At 47.1% G+C, this 19381-nt stretch overlaps 1 long non-coding RNA gene across 1 annotated transcript; it reads right to left on the bottom strand.

Annotated features, from left to right (window-relative positions):
* Positions 1–2678: 2678 nt before the first annotated feature.
* On the bottom strand, positions 2679–10814 carry LOC100615580 (uncharacterized). Its single transcript, XR_001713428.4, has 3 exons — positions 10736–10814; positions 3897–4003; positions 2679–3222 (listed from the first exon to the last, which is right to left on the bottom strand). It is a non-coding gene; the product is annotated as an uncharacterized LOC100615580 (long non-coding RNA).
* Between the last annotated feature and the right edge of the window lie 8567 nt (positions 10815–19381).

The raw sequence follows: 19381 nt of genomic DNA, 5'->3' as shown, positions 1-19381 counted from the left end.
GTGCAGTAGTGTGATCTTGGCTCACTGCAACCTCTGCCTCCCGGGTTCAAACTATTCTCCTGAATCAGTCTCCCCACTAGCTGGGATTACAGGCATGTACCACCACACCCAGCTAATTTTTGTATTTTTAGTAGAGATGGGGGTTTCACCACGCTGGCCAGGCTGGTCTCGAACTCCTGACCTCAAGTGATCTGCCCATCTCGCCTCCCAAAGTGCTGGGATTACAGGTGTGAGCCACCGCGCCTGGCCTCCCCTGGATTTCTATTCCTTTCTTAATCATCTTCTCTGTCCCAGTCCACTTTACCTTTTGAGAGAGATTATTCCCAGAGTCCCCAGTGAGTCATCTGTAGCCAGGTTGTGACCCCCTGACCAAGCAGGGCCAATGGGATTTCCCTCCCAGTGACCTGGCCTTAGGGCTCAGACTTACAAATCAAGTCGCTTCATGGACTAAACCTTTAAGGTGCATAGACTTGGGCTGGAGCTGCCTGTGCTGGGGTGGTTGGGGTGGCCGTGCTGGGGAGGCATTTGGGAGTCACATGTTCTGGTGTGCAAACAGAGAGCTGGGGGCTGGTCTACAGCAAAAAGCAGGCAAATGAAGCAGAGAAAGAGAAAAGTGCTCCTTAAGAACCCAGAGAGAGAGGAGGAAGAGCCCATTTGCTTCCTGCCAGCTTTCCAATTCCCAGCACCAGTCTGTTGTGAGGAATTTCTAGTCTTAAACGAGAGGATACCCAGATGAATTCTTGTCCTTGTGACCTGCAAGATAACCTAACTCCTCAGGATTGCTTTCCCTGTGTTTAAGTTAGCTCAAGTGAGTTTGTTTTGGTCAAGCAAATCATCCCTAATGAAGACAGCCCTGCCAGGAGAGGTGAGTCCTGGGCTGACACACCCGGTGAGTTACAAACACTGGCTGAGCTTGGGGCTGTGCCAGGCATAGGATTTGATGAGCAACGAAAGAGACGCTGTCTCCACTGTCCGGGAACAGTGAGGGTGAGAGGAGTCAGCGGTGCAGAGAAGCAGGGTGGGGCTTCATCCTCAGGGAACGGCATTGATAGAAGCTCGAGCAACGATCGTTCCTATTATGTATGTTAAGCAAAGGGGCTGGGGGCAAGGTCAGAATGCCAGGATTCAAACTGGAGATCTGCCAGGGGCTAACCATGTGGCCCTGCGCACATTTCTTAAACTCTAGAGACTTCAATTTTCTCAGCTATGACATACAGATGGTGACCCTTGGAGTGCACTTATACTTAGAACAATGCCTCGCACTTAGGAAGTACTCGGTATTTGTCAGCTATTATTTTTTTCTCTGGGCGTTGGGGAGGGTGCTGGCTAGAGACAAGTATCTTGAATTATATTAGCAGGGCCATATCATTGAAGGTTTTATAGATCCAGCAAAGGAGTTTTGATTTTATCCAGAAAAACTATGGGAAACTTGAAGAATTGTAAGCCAGCAAGGGGCCTGGTCAGATGAATGCAGGGGTTTTCAACCAGCCTCCAATCTGAAGACATTGCTAGTTGTTACAACCTGGCCAGGGGCCAGGGAGGTGCAACTGGCCTCAGGTGGGTAGAGGTCAGGGTTGCCACTAGCCATCTTACAGGGTGTAGGACAGTCTTCTAAAACAAAGAATTATTTGGCCCAAAATGTCAATAGTGCCAAGGTGGAGAAAGCCTGGATTAATGTATTATAAAGAAGAGAAATTCTCAAAGAACTTAACACAGAGCTACCATTCAACCCAGCAATCCCATTACTGGGTATATATCCAAAAGAAATTATTCTACCAAAAAGATACATGCACTTGAATGTTCATTGCAGCACTATTCACAATAGCAAAGACGTGGAATCAAGCTAAATGCCCATCAATGGTGGACTGGATAAAGAAAATGTGGTACGTATACATTGTGGAATACTATACAGCCATAAAAAATGAACAAAATTATGTCCTTTGCAGCAACATGGATGCAGCTGAAGGCCATTATCCTAAGCAAATTAATGCAGGAACAGAAAACCAAATACCGCATGTTCTCACTTATAAGTAGAAGCTAAACATCGGGCACTCATGGACATAAAGATGGCAGCAATAGACACGGGAGAGTACTAGAGCAGAGAGGGAGGAGGACAAGGTTTGAAAAACTAACTGTGGGTACTATGCTCAGTATGGGGGTGATGGGATGAATTGTACCCCAAACCTCAGCATCATGCAATATACCCAGGTAACAAACCTGCACGTGTACCCCCTCCATCTAAAGTTGAAATTATTAAAAAAAAAAAAGAGAGAGAGAAGAGAAATTAATTAGAAATGAACCTTTCCCACCCCAGGGGGCTCAGTTTCCCCGTCTATCAAAAGACGCACATAGGAGGATTTAGAAGGCTGAGTGCTGTGTGGCTTCCATGCCTGACCTTCTACGATCTGCTTATTCTCCTGTTGCGATGGACCCCCTGTCCTGGACCCTTCTGACACCAGCTATGTGGTCCTGACCCTGGGCCTCCTGAGCCTCTCATTACAGATAATCCTGATGGGGCCAGAGAGTATATGAAGTAGATAGGGCTCGGGATCTACTAATCCAACCGTGGGATTAGATCCTGGCACCACCCCTTGTCAGTTATGAGACCCAGAACAATTTTCTTTGCCTCTCTGCATGTCAGTTTCTCCATCTATAGAGTAGGACTGATAACACCTCCCCAAAAGCACAGGTTCGAGGGTTTGCAAAGCTCTCATTCCAGCCCCTGGTTCATCACAGATGCTCCAACAACATCTCCAAGAATGTGAGATTGCTAAACACAAGGGGAAGGCGTGAGAAATGCAGCCAAGTCGACGTCCATTATCCACGGAGAAGTCATTGCAGACAAGCTCTCTCCAGAAGCCTGTGACAACACCCATCAGTCAGAAGGAGCTCAGGGAATGTGTGCTCCTTTGAATATTTGCTTGAACTAATCAGGGAAGGAGAGCAGGAAAACAAAAGGAACCTTCAGAGTAAGGCAGGACTTGCAAACTCAGTGCCACAAAGACCAGGGAGGCAGCGGACTGCAGGGTTAGTTATGAAATTTAATTAGTAATTACTTGAGTGAATGGCACCAGAGACATGGAGATCAGAAGTGCTTCCCTCAGAGGGGCAGGATGGCAGACCCGAGAGGCCGGGTGCTAGGTTCAAATTCCAGCTTGGTCACCCACCAGCTGTGCAAATTTAGGAAAAGTGCTTTGCCTCTCTGTGCCTCAGTTTCTCTATCTGTAGAAATAGAGATATGCAGATAAAAATAATACCTACCTCAAAGGGTTGCTTTGAAAATGAACTATCTATAATATATATAAGCACAAACATCAGTGTCTGGCACAGGTCAGAACTAGGGATGTCATTGCGTATGGCTTCTGTTTCCTTCTTATGACAACAGCACACAATCTGAATTAGCCTCAGTGTCAAGCAGTGTGGTCTGCAGACAACAGCCATCAGCATCACTTGGGAGCTCGTTAGAAATGCAAATATGCAGGCTTCACCTCAGACCTACCCAATCAGAAACTCTGCATTAATTGGCTAGGTAACCTCAGTTAGAAAAATTAATCTCTCTAAGCTGTGGATTTCTTATCTGTAAAATGCAGATTTCTAATATCAGCCACCCTCTCTTCTGTGCTAGGGGCTCTAGGATGGCTCCAGCCTGCTGTCAATTGCTGGGCTCTTTTCTGCCTCAGGGCCTTTGCACTTACGGTTCCATCTGCCTGGAATGCCCTTGGCTCTCCCCACGGCTGAGCTGCTATCTTTTAGGCTTCAGCTTAAATGGCACCTTCTCAGAGAGGCCTTCTTCACCAACCCTGCCCCATCTCCCGTTAATCCTTGTCACTACATTCACTTATTTCCTTCAGCTGCTAATGACAATCTACAACTCCCTTATTTTTGAGTCTACTTACTTGCTTCTTGTCTGTCTTCAGCTCATGTCATATAAACTCCAAGAGGGCAGGAACTGGGTCTCTCTGTGCACAATGCCTGGCACAGCGTGTGCGTTCCACAAACGAGTCTAGAAGGAATGGATAAGTCTATCATAGAAGAACAGAGAGTGCTCATCACAGCACCAGGCACAGGGTGAAGGCCCCATAAGAACTACAGGACTGTAAAGTTATTATCATAAAATAGGCCACCATGTAGCCCTGGGCTTCACAAACAGCTACAGGGAGCAGCGCAGAGGCTAGCGGTGGCCTTTCTATCCCTGGCACTCGCACTTAGTCTGCACTGTGTGACCCTCTCACCCAATCACGTAACCGCGCTGCTCTGAAGAAGCTGCCTCATTAAAATATGGAAATAGTTGTCACGTTGCTATCACCCAGCCCAAGCCATCAAGCGCTCCAAATTGGTTTTTGCCATTTCATACGGCACAACATACATTTGTTAACTTTTCAAACAGTAAACACCACCTGCAAAGTGCCTTTAATATTTAATGTAACTATAAATTGTTTTGAAAATAAATCCAGCCATGTGGAAAAGCAGCAGAAGGAATGGGAAGTGAATCCAGGAACCTGCTCTGCATGGGGGCAGAGCGGGCTACGGGGCTGAGTCTCCAATTACGGGTCAGGCACTTGGCTGCCCCACTTCAGTGCTTTATGGAGCCGATGGGTAATGAATGCTTCCCCTCAATGCTCTGAGGACCCTGACCTCATGGTAGTGCCTATTTGGTTCTCCAGAGGAGGTAGGGTAAATCTACAGAGGGGGTGCGGGGGTGCACCTCTACCAAAAGCATCTTGGTGGGGAGTGCTGGTTAATGCCAACATTACCCATGGCTTTGGTGGGGAAAAGCCTGTCAGCCATGAGCTCTTCTGGCCAAACCAACTGGTGACACTGCCCAGTGTCATGGGGTGTGTGCTTGGGGCTAGTGACTGGTCTGTGAATAATTTGTTACTGTTCATCACATGCTGTATTTGCTCCTTCCTGTCTCTCTCTCTCCATCTCATCTCATGCACTATATAGAACTTCAGAAAAGTACCTGTTTTTGTCTTACTTCCCTCATAGGTCAAATTGGAATGCTAATGATACCTACCTCATTGCATTACTGTAGGTTTAAACGGGTGACTGCCTGTAAAGCGGTTAGGACAATGCCCAGCATATGGGGCCATTTTTAAATGTTTGCTGCACTGTCACCATTACTGCTTCTGCTGCTGTGAACGGACGTCATGCCACCTGCTCCCTGTGGCCCTCTTCATTCCCACTGCAGCTGTGCCGGCCTCCTCTTCATGCCTGGTGTGCTCCATGCTCCCTCTTGCCACCAGGCCTTTGCACGAGCTGTGTCCTCTGCCTGGGGCACTTTTCCTTTCTTTTTTTGCCTGGTTAATCTCTTAGCTATTGGCTCAATCAGCTATTAGGTTGGTGTAAAAGTAATTGTGGTTTTTGCCTTTGAAGGTGATAGCAAAACCACAATAACTTTTGCACCAACCTACAGAAATGTTGAACTTCAGGGGGAAAGGGCAAGCTCTCTACTCCTGGCATGTCAGTCACTGACTAAATCTCTGGAGCTGGAATGGTGGCATTCTCTGATTAGCCCACACCAGTCATCTGCCCACTTGTGGCCGGGGCCAGAGGCCCAGGATCAGCAGCCCCATCAAAAGCCACATGCCATGCAAAGAGGGGCTGATAGAAGACAGTTGCCCTTCTTGGCAGACAAAACCATCATTGTCCATTACAATGAGATGTGTGTCCTGGCAGTCACCGCGGAAACCGGGTGAGGACCAACTGCCATCAATCAGGTGACCAGTTAGGCAGCTATTACTTTGATCCAGGCTAGAAGAGTGAAGCCTGATGATATGTGAGACATTTAGGAGATACAACCGAGAGAGAGAAAGAAGATAATTCTGAGGCTTCTAACTTGATACGCAGAAGAATGAATGACACCACTTGTGTCTTATTACTGGCCTCATATGATGCAACTGAAAAAACTGGGTGATTATGAAGGGATCTGAGATAAAGGTATCCAGCTCAGATAGGAAAACAATTTTGGGGGTGAGAAGGGAACCTAAAGTCTCTCAATTCATACCCTTTAAGTAGACACATATATATAATGCTGCCACTAATTCAACTCATTAGTAAAGGGGTGTTAATGCCACGCTAGCCACTGGTTGGCCCTTCTGGCCAAATTCAAAGCTAGTGCATATCATGTCCCCTGGCTCTCTTGATTCTTCTGAGCTTCACAAGGGCTCTGCCGTGGGTCCATCTTAGTGTCTGTCCCCTTGATTCCTGACTCTCCCGGGGATCATGTTCCCCTGTGTGAGAAGGCTGGCTCCCTTATGGAGTAACTTCTGAATAGCCACTGAGTCCTCTGAATGGCATGAGAACCCAGATGGACCCATGTACAGAGAGATGCTCTGTGCTCTGCCTGTCCCTATGCTATCAGGCATCTCCAAATAGCATGTCCAAAAGACTTCTCGGTTTTCCTTCTCAAACATGATCTTCTCATCTCAGTAAATGACACCATCATTCACCAAGATCCTCAAGCCAAAAGCCTAAAATTTGAATTCCATCATTCCCTTTCCCCCGCACCCAAACTACCAATATATCTGGTTGGCCCAGTGTCTCCCCAACCAACATATATCCCCATCAACTGTGTTCCCTTCCAGTCCAGAGGCTGGCAAATATTTCTGATAAACAGCCAGATACTGCCATGCACTATCCACATGGCAGCTAGAGTGATCTTTAAAAAGTAAGAAGCGGTTGTCTCTCCCGGGCTTAAATTTGCCCAGTAGCTCTCCATTGCCCTTAAATGAAAATTCAGTCTTTCCATACTGTCTCCACCCCTCCATGACCCAGTCCCTGCCTCCTCTCTGACCCCACATTCTGCCCACTCTTTGTCCACACTGCCCCACAACCCCCCAGTTTCCTTTCTACTCCCCAAACACTCCAACCTCTTTCCCTTCACTCCTCCCTGGGAACATTCTTCCCCCCCACCTCCCCCACCAGTTCTCTCCACATCTGGGTTCTTTTTCATCAATTAACTCTTGCTGACCGGGCCCAGTGGCTCACGCCTGTAATCCCAGCACTTTGAGAGGCTTAGGCAGTTGGATCACTTGAGGCCAGGTGTTCAAGATCAGCCTGGCCAACATGGCAAAACCCCGTCTCTACTAAAAATACAGAAATTAGCCGGGTGTGGTGGCAAGCACCTGTAATCCCAGCTACTCAAGAGGCTGAGGCAGGAGAATCGCTTGAACCCAGAAGGTGGAGGTCGCAGTGAGCCGAGACTGTGCCATCGCACTCCAGCCTGGGCAACAGAGCAGACTGTCTCAAAAACAAACAAAACAACAACAACAACAAAACCTCTTGCTTCCCTGAGAACCATCTGACTCTTATCTAATGTGGCCCCATCTTTTCCCCATTGCCCCATCTGAAATTATCTTATTTGTTCAACTGTTTGTTGTTCATCCCTCTGGAACATAAGCTCTGTGAGAGCACGGACCTCATCTGTCCTCTCAGCACACACCTCATCTGTCCTCTCAGCACACACATCAGCACGCTGTAAATCCTCAAATAGTTGCTCACTGAACAAAGACAGGCTCCTGGTCTGTATTTCCGGGCAATGCCAGATGTCTGTGCACCTCGGATTTCTCCAGCTTTCCCAAGCCCTTCCTATGCTGGCTCAGAAGAGGGCTGCCAAAGAGTTCATTCCCTGTGTGTGACAAAGCCTGAAAAAACACGCTGCTTGTCTGAGTCACTGTGCTTGTCCAGGGACCTCTGAGCAAACTGATTTGTGACTGCAAGGCCAAGCCGATAGAAGGGCTGCTCTTCCAACAGCTGGACTCTACACTGGGGCCTCTTTAACAACAGATGTGATGTGGTGGAGAGGCGGTGGGGAGGCCGGGTCCCACGGAAACTCCCACGCAGAAATCCTGCCGTCTGTTCCTGGCACTCCCTAACATGTGGTAGAGCTTACCAGAGCTTAATTTCCTTGTTTCCAAAGTGCCCTCTCCTAGGCGCTCTCATAGCTCTCATTTGCTCACTCTCATCTCCCAAACCCCTGCACCCCATCTCCCTTTTTCATCAAGGCATTGAAACCAGAGACTGCTGGTTGCCACCTAAATGCTTTTTGTCCCTTCTTCCTTGGTCATAGAAGCCTGATTTTATTAAAGATGGTGATGAACCCAGCAAAGAGACAACATTCACCCACCCCTTTTTCAGGTAGTGGTGGCCCCGTGATGTCTGGCTAATGACGTATAAACAGCAGTGCCACTGGAACTTCTGGGAAGAATGATGAAAGGAGGCTGACTTCAGCCACTAAGACTTCAGCCGCTGTCTTAGTCTGCTAGGGCTGCCATAAAAGAATGCCACAGACTGGGAAGCTTACACAACAGAAATTTAGTTTCTCATGGTTCTGGAGGCTGGAAGTGTAAGATCAGGGTACCAGCATGGTCAGGTGCTGGTCAGGGCTTGCTTCTTGCTTCCTGGTTTGCTTTTCTCCATGTCTTCACACAGGGGAAGGGAACAGAGAGAGGGAGAAAGTGGGGACGTGGAGAGAACAGGAGATGGAGAGGGAGAGAGAGACAGAGGGGAGGAGAGAGGGATAGAGAGAGAGAGAGGAGGAGAAAGATCCTTTTCCTCTTTTTCTGAGGCCACCAATCCTATCAGATTAGGATCCCACCATTAATGACCTCATTTAGCCTTAATTGCCTCTTAAAATCCCTATCTCCAATATAGGGTCCTTGGGGGTTAGGTCTTCAATATATGAATTTAGGAGGGATGCAATTCAGGCCATCACAGCTAGGCATTACATCATTTAGTTCTTCCCTTCCTTCTGTCTTCCTCCCACCTGGAATCCGGATGTGATGGCTGGAGCTTCAGCAGCTATACTGGACCATGTGATAACCTTGATAATGAATGCCAGGTGCTGAGGGTGAAGGTGGAAGTGCAGAAAGATGGAAAGAACCTGGGTTGACTTTGTGGCACCATTATCATGGAATTGTTAGGAGCTGCTTTATGTCAGAGCTCTGGTTCTCAGCCACACTGTATATTGGAATAACCTGGGGATCTTTGAAAACTGCTCATGCCTGGATGTCACTCCCAGAGATCCAGATATAATTGGTCTTTTGGGGCGCAGCCTAGGCATCATGATTTCTTTTAAATTTCTCTGGTGATTCTAACGTGTTAAGCTCGAGAACACTGCTAAAGAAAAAATCCTGGTGTAAGGGAATTGACTGTGTTTTAAACAATGGTATTTTAGTTTTGTTATGCAGACTAACTCAACTTCAATAAGAAATCTAATTCTAGAAGATGAATCACTTCTGTCTTCTAAGATTTTCAGAACAAGCACCGCCCAAAGCCATTAGGAGACCTGGTTGCATCCTACCACTTTCAAGAGTAGATATGGGTAGATATCAATTCAAGCTGAATGGTGACAGATCTGTGCAGTATTAAGTATAATTTTCTGTCCTTTCACTCACATGAATAAAACAGTGTGTGTAACTTAAACTTCAGGATTAAAATAAGCACTCGGCCGGGCGCGGTGGCTCACGCCTGTAATCCCAGCACTTTGGGAGGCCGAGGCGGGCGGATCACGAGGTCAGGAGATTGAGACCATCCTGGCTAACACGGTGAAACCCCGTCTCTACTAAAAAAAAAAAAAAAAATACAAAAAATTAGCCGGGCGTGGTAGCGGGCGCCTGTAGTCCCAGCTACTCGGGAGGCTGAGGCAGGAGAATGGCGTGAACCCGGGAGGCGGAGCTTGCAGTGAGCCGAGATCGCGCCACTGCACTCCAGCCTGGGCGACAGAGCGAGACTCCGTCTCAAAAAAAATAAAAATAAAATAAAATAAATAAAATAAAATAAAATAAAATAAGCACTCAAATTCAAAATAGTCAGATGTGGTACTTTTGTCAACAAACCTCTTTTCCGAAAGTGAAATCCATTGGTAACGATCATTAGAGGCCAATGAACTCTTTCCTGTGACCCAAATGTCCCTCCTTGTCCCCAGCCCAAGTGGGAAGAGCTCAAGGGGAGTAGCTCGGCCAGCTGGTGAGAGAGTTGACTTAAAATAAACAGGTACCAGGGTTCAACTCTCAGCTTCACCACTTACAGCTGAGTGCTCTTGGGTAAGTCATTTAACCCCTCTGTGCTTCAGCTGCTCCCTGTGCAAAATGCAGTTCATGATTTTGTCCAGGACTCGGGACTGTGGCAAGGACTAAAAAGCAATGTCCGAAAAAGCACTTAGCATTGTGCCTGGCCCAGAGTCACTGCTCAGTAAATGTCAGCCATCATTCTTAGGCTATGGCCAGCCACTCTTCCCAAATGATGTGTCCTTCCCTTACATTTCTGGAAAACAGTGCCAAAACAGGGCAGCTTTTATGAATAGAGTACTAAATGAGCAAACACATGTCTGGAAATAAAGGTAATTCATCCCTGGGGAGATAGCATCTCCCAGGTTCAGGGGTTAATGGGCTTGGAGGATTCATAACAAACGGTGCCTGAGACAAATTGGCTGATGGAACTGAGCAGCTATTGTTTCTCAGACAGCTCTTCAGCCGTGGCCCATTTATTAGCATGGCTGCCGGAGAAACAAATTAAAAGGCAAGCCCCTTAAAGATAACAGAAATTGAGTGCGAGGGGCAAAACACCCTGAAAGTTTGAGCCGGCGACAGAGAGGCCATGCTTCTTCATCTGCTGCCAACCTCCAAACACTGAACTCTGGAGGAGGCTGGACGGGAGCCAGCCTCTGACGGCGTGTGCTCTCCTCGGTAAATATGGGAACTGCCAAGAGCCAAGCCCGTGGAAAAGCACTTACAGATTAGAAGCAAACACATGGCAAGCAGGACCCTCTGCAATCGTAAAATGCATCGTGGAGGAAGACGAAAGGAAACAAACCATTCTCTTTGGGACTGTCCATCTGGAAGCGTGGAGCCAGGAGCATTATTACAAATAAATGTATCCAGCCCAGCAACATCTGGGAGTCACTGGATGTTTTCCTCCTCCTGGAACCTTCGGAAGAGCTCTGTCCACAAATACAGGCTTCTGAAGCTGCAACAGAACCCTGGTGCTGGGACACCGGTTCTGCCCTTCACCCCCTGTGGATTGGTTTAGCCCATTTTCCAGGGAAGGCTGGGGAGTGGAAAGGGCTTAATACTCCAGAAGCTTTGTGAGTGGGGGTGTGAGCCTGGGAGGGAAGACTGGAGGCCTCGCAGGCTGTGGGATACGTGGCCAGATGGAGCATTGTCCTTTGTGGGCAAATGGCTTCTACTAGACTTTTCTAGGTGTGACCCTGGAACCATTTTATCCTGGGGTGCTGACTAATAGAACAGATTCCTGGGTTCCACTTCAGACCTCCAGGATCAGCCTCTCTGCAGGGAAGTGCAGGAATCTTACATTTAATATCGCTTCTTAGGTGATTCCTATGCACACTAAGGGAGTGCTTCTCAAACTGGAGCATGCATGCACCAGCATAACCCTGAGAGCTTACTAAACACAGATTGCTGGGCCCCACACCGACAAGCACCCCTGATGCAGTAGGTCCAAAGTGGCACCCGAAGATCTGCATTTCTAACAAGTTTCCCTGATGCTGGTGCTGCTAGTCCAGGGACCACACTTTGAGTAGCACTGCAAGTCTGCAAACCCACTGAACTACAGGGTTTGCTCTCAGGCTGAGCAAAGTTCCATTTGTCAACAAACATGTACATAGCCCCAGTTGAGTGCAAGAGCCCTCTATTCCTGGGCATCGTGGCGTCTGGGAGCCAAACCTTCTCTCTTAGGCCCCCAAAGGAACCTGAAGACGTTTGAGTTAATAATGACTCCAGGACGAGTTTGTGCTAGGACTTTCCTTGTAGAAGAGAAGGGCCTAAATAGCAGCTCTCAACTTTGAGCAAGATTTTAGAAACACTCCATTGCTGGGGAAAAAATGTTAAACTAACTAATGTAGTCTCTTTGGGTGTGGGAACTGGGCATCATCTGGATTTTTAAAGCTGCTCTGGGGAGTCCAATGTGCAGCCAGGCTAGAAAACCTAGCACAAATGTTAACTCTGCCTACCATCGGTAGCACCCAGGGAGTGGCTAGAAAGCATTACATTGGGCCCCACTCCTCCCTTGCAATTCTGACTTCCATGATTCAGGGTGGAGCTTGGCCATTGGCATTTATAACAAAAGCTCTCCAAATGTTCCACAGTGCACCTAGCGGCAGGGATCCAGGCCTGCTGGCCTAGTGGAAAGGGACTCAGGAGCACTAAATCCTGGGAAGGCTTAAGGGGTGAAATGAAACCAGAGACTGGGGCTGATTCATTTGGATCACCACAGTAAATGACAATGGTAAAGCAAGTCACAATGGTGTAAAGCAGTTTTATGAAGTGCAATCAGAACAGATTTCTTGTTCTTACCCCATAAACAACTCAAACTCTCTTCCTTGCTGGCCTGAGCAGGAATTCGTTGGAAGGGAAGATAGAAGCTTCCTCTGCAGACTTCAGACGTGCCTCCTCTGGGATGCACACAGCAAGGGGTGCCCTTGCCAGCCATAAAGCCCTGTGCAACTGGGTTTCTACAGCTCTGCAGCGGCCTAGGAGGAAGGTTTGCTAGAATTACTGCCCCATGTGACTTTCTTTTAAAAATTAACTTGCAGATCCTTGGGTGCTATATCAGCTTTCTCAACCTGGAAGTTGGACCCTAGAGCCTGCATTTGGAACAGATGTTCTGGGCAATTCCAATGTGCGTTATAAGCAGGGAACCATTTACATGAAGGTTCCACCTACCTGAGCAAAGGTGGAAGTTGGGAGAGATAGGGCCAGAGAACAGAGTGGATAGTTCTTTGCCATCTTTGGTTTCCCCGAGGTCTCTGCTGGGCAAAGGGTCTCTCAGAAAACCCTCCCTGAAAGATAAGAGCCTATTTACCAAAATTTACATCTAGGTCCAATAAATGGAGCTGAATTTACCCATGCGGGGCTGGGTGTCAGACTCAGCTGTCTCTGTTATGATGCACTTTTAAGGCTTTTCTAACAGGATGAGCTGGATTACTGGCAAAGAAATGAATTTCTCCTGTCTCCAGAGAATTCTAAATCTCCTCACTAGAGAATTAGACTATCTGTCCCATTTCCAACAATGACACATGTTGAATGGCCCAACTTTGGCCAATGGTCCTGGCCTGCCATGTCTTCTCACAACAAATGTTCCCTTGTAATTTGCTCACTCTGGGGTTAGTAGGAATTTCAAATTGGGAGAGAAAGAGAGAGAACTGTTTTAAGTGGGCTGACCTTGGCCTTCCCAAATTACCTCTGAAGTTCCAGGATTTGTGAATGACCCAGAGGTCCATGAGCCACAGTCATGCGCCATTTGAATGAAGCATGAATTTGGATGGTGTGCATCTGGAACTATGGAGGGGAACTGGGTCTCGTAGCTGGGGAGCACCAGTACCTTAGCTTTGTGGAACTTGCGACATGGTGGAAGTTCTGTTTCTTGGCAAAAAATGGTCATGTGGTTGAAGAGAAACTTTCAGCGGATATAGAAATAACCATCAACTTGTGGTAGGAGAATGGCACTGGGTGCTCATGGAGCTTTACAAGACACGTGAAGTGGGAGGAAACCAGGAATCTGTGTTAGCATTTCCAGTGCTCCAAATTCGGGATCCCTGGAGGTTTCAGAATCAGTCCTCCCAAATATTTATGGAAATAATAACAAATGCTTGTATTTATTGAGTGATAATTACATGCCAGGCAAGGGGCCAAGAACTTAGCACACATCATCTCCTGTGACCCTCACAGCAATACTCCAAGTGCGTACTTTTATGATCACCATTTTCTAGAGAAGGGAACTGAGCACAGAGTGGTTGTCCAGTTTCAACAAGAACCCACAGCCAGACAGCGGCAGAGCTGGGATTCAAACTGACAAACACTCTCTCCTCGCCCAAACTTTAGTTCGGCTCCTCTGAGCCCTCTATTCGACTAGGCCTCAAATATGGCCCCAGTCCTGCACAGCAAAAATCATGTCAAGTCAGTTTAGCAAAATGTCTTCACCTTTGATCTCTGATCACTCTTGAAATCTGATCAATTTCCTCATCCCCCACCTTTAATGTATAAGTCCTTGACCTGCCTTTAGCAAGAATCCTGTTAGGTCAGTTTAGCAAGAATTCCCCAACCCTGGGTGTCTCCTCTTCGCAATTTTTCATCCACTGACTCTCCTTACTCTTCTCACTGACTATAATCCCCCACCTGTCCTTTCTGTATTCAGAGTTGATCCCCATCTCCCTCCCCTATTGCAGTACCCCTACTGTGATAGTCTTAAATAAACCCTGCCTTACCTTTTAAATAAGTCTCAGAATCATTCTTTCATCAACAGAACACAGGCAGTTGGACTCTGGTACCTGCCTTCTTAATCCGTACAGTATCCTGCCAGACCAGCGCTGTCCAATACAACTATAATGGAAGCCACATGTGTAACTTTAAATTATCTAATAGCCACATTAAAAAGGGAAAAAGAAATAGGTGAAATATTTTTTTTTAAGTTTTTTACCTAGTATATCTGAAATGCCATTTCAACATATCATTGATAGTACAAAATTATTAACGAATATTTTACATTCTCTTTTCCTTACTAAATATTTGAAATCTGGAGTGTATTTTACACTTTAAGCATATCTTAATTCAGATGAGCCACCAGTGGTAAATGGCTGCAGTAATAGGCAGCATGGGGCTGGATTATCCCCTGGCAGGCAGGATGCTTGATGTAGTTTGGATGTGTGTCCCTGACCAAATCTCATGTTGAAGTGTAATCCCCAATGTTGGAGGTGGGGCCTGCTGGGAAGTGATTAAATCATGGGGGCGGATTTTTTATGAGTGGTTTAGAACCATCCCTTAGGTACTGTCCTCGAGATCCTGAGTTCTCACGAGATCTGGTCATTTAAAAGTGTGTGGCACGTCCCCCCTGACCCTTTCTCTTGCTTCTGCTCTGGCCATGTGACATGCCTGCTCCCCCTTCGCCTTCTGGCCACAGTTGTAAGTTTCCTGTGGCTTCCCCAGAAACAAAGCAGATGCCAACATCATGCTTCCTGCACAGCCTGCAGAACCGTGAGCCACTGAAACCTCTTTTTTTCATAAATTGCCCAGTCTCAGGCATTTCTTTATAGCAATGCAAGAAGGAACTAATACAATGCTTGAGTTGGAAAATTTTTTCATGGGGATGCCTAGTGTAGAGGAAGCACAGAGGAAGGAGGAGAGGAGAATGAAGAGACAAGGAACCTGGCTGGGACACCTGGGGGCATGGCTGCCTTTGCAGCTGGAATGGAGAGATCATTTCAGGAGCAGGGTTTGGGGTGATTAGAACTCAGCAGAGGCTCTGAGGACATCAGTGTGGGTGGAATCCAGGGGACTACATGTGAGAATTACGCTGAATAAAGATAGGGCTTTGGGCCTCCAGTCGTGAAGTGTGCCTGGGATGGAGGTGAAAAGCGACTTAGAGTGGATGGAGAGAAGAGTGGGGTAATGAGCAATCCCAGAGAAACTGGCTCCAAGTGTGGGCCAGGCAATGTGCTCTATGATTGGGAAGGGCAGGCAGGTGATGAAAGAGGACAGTGTCTCTCCAGCTGTCATGTGCACAGATATCACCTGGGGATCTTGTTCAAATGCAGGTTCTGATGCAGTTGATTTGGGATGAGGCCTAAGATTCTGCATTTCTGAAAAACTCACAGGTCTGGTGAGGCTGCTGGTACATGGACCGCCATGCTCTGAGTAGCAAGGACTAGGACACAGATTCATGCTTTGAATGGTTAAGTGGCATAGAAGGGGAAGAAGTAGAAACTTAGCTAAGCTCTGGAGAGCCTTCGGCTTGTGTGCTTTCCAAGCTGTGGCAATAATAACTGTGGCTTGCTTCCACTGAGTACCTACTATGTGCCAGGTACTGCGTGTTGGGCTTTATACCAGAGATTAGCAAACTAGGGCTCATGGGCCAAATCTGGCTGCTTCCTGTTTTTGTGAGTAAAGTTTTATTAGAACCCAGCTACACCCATTGATTTATTTACATATAGTCATGGCTGCCTTCATGGTACAGTGGCAGAGTTGAATAGTTGCCATAAAGATCATTCACAAAACTTAAAATAGTTACCATCTGGCCCTTTATGGAAATATTCTGCTCATCCCACATTTGCACATTATCTTATTTAATTCTCATCACAGCCCTGTGAGGTAAGCACTGTTATTGTTCCCTGTTACAGATGAACAAACAGAGGTGTAGAGGCATCAAGGCACTTGCCCAGGGGCTCACAGCTAATACAAAGGACAGACAAGGTCCTCATAATAGGCCAATGCCGTATTTGGTTTTCTGTTCCTGCGTTAATTCATTTAGGATAATGGCCTCCAGCTGCATCCATCTTGTTGCAAAAGACGTGATTTCCTTCTTTTTTATGGCCATGTAGTATTCCATGGTGTGTATGGACCACATTTTCTTTATCCAGTCTAGTTTGGATGGGCATTCAGGTTAATTCCATGTCTTTGCGATTGTAAATCATGCTACGATGAACATATGTGTGCATGTGTCTTTGTGTTAGAATGATTTATATTCCTTTGGATATATACCCAATCGTAGGATTTCTGGGTCAAACGGTAATCGACCATTCAATTACCTGTTTCCTGTTTTAAGTTCTTTGAGAAACTGCCAAACTGCCTTCTACAGAGGCTGAATTAATTTACATATCGCATGTTCTCGCTTATAAGTGGGAGCTTAACATTGAATACACATGGACACAAAGAAGGGAACAACAGACACCAGCGCCTACTTGAGGGTGGAGGAGGGGAGGAGGGTGAGGATAGAAAATCTACCTATTGAGTACCATGCACATTACCTGGGTGATTAAATAATCTGTACTCCAAACCCCTGTGACACACAATTTACCTATATAGCAAACCTGCACATGTACCTTGAACCTAAAGTTTAAAAAGATAAATAAGTTAAATTAATGCACTAGTCTCACGGAAACAGGAGTGGCCTCTAGAAAGCAAGCACGTATGTGTGTGAGCAGCAGGAGGCTGAGGGAGACCAAGATGCTGTTTTATGGAAAGGACCCAGTGTTTCCTTCTATAATGGCTTCTCTCGCACCCCACACCATCTTCCGTTGCCCACCTCTGAACTTACCTGCGACAGTGCCTGTCTCTTACCCCAAGCATTGGCCTCTCTTCCTACTATGGGATGGCAGTTGTTAAATCCCCCAATGTCCCCACCCCTTGTGGGACAATCCAGAGGCATGTTCTACACAATTCGCCTGGGGTCCACAGTGAGCTTGAGCCCCAGGTGCCCACAGTGGTCACCTGCTCATTATTGGCTTCCCGTATCCGTGGTCCCCACATCACTCTCCCATTCTCCCACTTGTGGGAATCACCTCCCAAGTAAACTACCTGCACCCAAACCCCATTTCCAGTTCTGTTTTCAGGGAATCACAAACCAAGACACATACTCAGCTGTGTAGGTACCATGGCAGTCATGTAAAATGCCTGTGGGGTTCACCTTTTACAGATAAAGAACTGGGGCCCAGAGAGGGGAGCTGCTTGTCTCAGTTACACAGGTTCCTAGCCAGGTCCATCTGACTCATTCATTGAAGAGTCCTACAGCTCATTCTTTGAATAATAACAATCGTGGTGTCATCATCATCACATGCTTACTGTGAACAGATGAGGGGTCCACGGCTCAGAGGAGTTAAGAACTTGGCCAAGTTTTGCTCATGTGTTAGAATGGGGATTTGCACCCCCAGAAGCCTGGAGTAAGAGGTGAAAACCTCCACAAGCAAGGCTGCAGTGGACACGGAGCTGTCTCCTTGGGGCTGGGTGCCCTGGAGTGGCCTGCCCATCCCTCAGCCCTGCCCACTGGGTGGGATAAACATCTTCCTCAACGACTGCTCCCACGGCCGGTTGCCATGGTTACCTCTGGGTACCATCTGAATATTGAAGGACAGTGATGGTAACCGCAGCCACTGTCACCGCCTCTGTTTGACATTCCTACCCACCCTCCACCCAAATTCCTAGTACAACTGGGGCTGGAGAGTGGGAAGGGGGTAGGCCTGGTTGCCGTGAGAACAAAAGAGAGCAGCTTCTCATGACCTCATCTCTAGAAATCCTGGGAGCTTGGCAGCTGCGGCTGGGAGTTATTACTGCTCTGCTGTCTTCCCTCTCCTTCCAAGTTTCCCCAGCCTCAGCATAAGCAGGAGCCTGCCTGCCAGTCTGCATGTGCTGTTCATGCCTGCGCCTCTCGTGTACAATGATTATTCTAGATCCCTGTCTTGCCTATCTCTCTCCCTTCCTCCTTCTCTTCCTTCCGCCCCCTACAGAAATGCACTGTCTTATAAAGGATGCAGCCCTTTGCTGGTGTGTTATTAAGCTTCAGAGAGAGGCCTGTAGAGTTCTGACTGGCCCCTCCTGGAGCTCTGAGAGTTTCAGTGATGATCCCCATCTTCTCATCTGTAAAATGGGGACAAGGGCTGTTGGAAAGATTAAGTAAGGGCAATAGCAGAAACATTAAGAGCTTGATCCCTGAATTGGACAGACTTGCATCTAAATCCTGATGTCTCACTGCGCCACCTGAGGCAAGTTAATTTTCTGAGCCTCCATTTCTTCTTCCATGAGGATAATAGGTGTATCTACACGCAGGGATTTAATTTACTAATGATTAAAGCATGGAGCCTTTCTTTGTACCAGTGCCCTTGCCTGCTTCATGACCCTCTAAGCCTTTGAGTCTGCAAAGGGCAATGACCTTTGTTCTCCCTTGTTCCCAACCAAGGGCAGTGACATGAGACTCTGCCCTTCACTGAGAAAGAACAGCTCGGCTTCCAGCCGGATACGAGCAAGGCAGATAAGACACCTCCGTTTCCTCTTTTGAATCCTGTGGCTGTCACCAGCCTCTGATAAGATAGCACCAGCTGGGTGGCCCCACAGCTCCAGTGGGAGATTAAGAGCTTGGGTTTGACAGGGATAGGGTGCTTTTTAAGCTTGTAGTAGTGGCACCCTTGATCGGTTTGCGGCACAGGGCAAAGGTGGCGGAGCTTGAGGAGGAGGAAAAGGGAAGGATCTGCAAAATTCCTTTTCCCCAAAAATATTGATCCTTCCATCATCCTTCCCACAAACCCTCAAGACACTGTCACAGCGCAGGAGGGAATCAGGGAGACAGGAGGTCCTCCAAATCCATCATGAGCTTTGGGCTATTTTTAAAGTCTCCAAGAATTTGAGTAAAAATGTGCAAGTATGTGCATTTCACTACGGTGAGAGAGAACAGAGTGTTCATTCAATTCTCAAGGGCAGGGTTCTTCAAGCAGCAGCCTTTTTATGGTGTGCTGGCATCTGCCTGTACCAACTTTCAAGAGCCAATTGTTAAGTATTTAGGAATTGTGTGAGCCAGTTGTGAAACGCAACATTAAATACTAAATTACAGAAAATTACAATTAAATAAATTATACTAAAAATACTTATTTCCTAATTAT

This window comes from Pan troglodytes, chromosome 2, assembly GCF_028858775.2.
Source record: "Pan troglodytes isolate AG18354 chromosome 2, NHGRI_mPanTro3-v2.0_pri, whole genome shotgun sequence".
Taxonomy (NCBI): domain Eukaryota; kingdom Metazoa; phylum Chordata; class Mammalia; order Primates; family Hominidae; genus Pan; species Pan troglodytes.
This window is presented reverse-complemented; position numbering and strand designations above follow the sequence as displayed.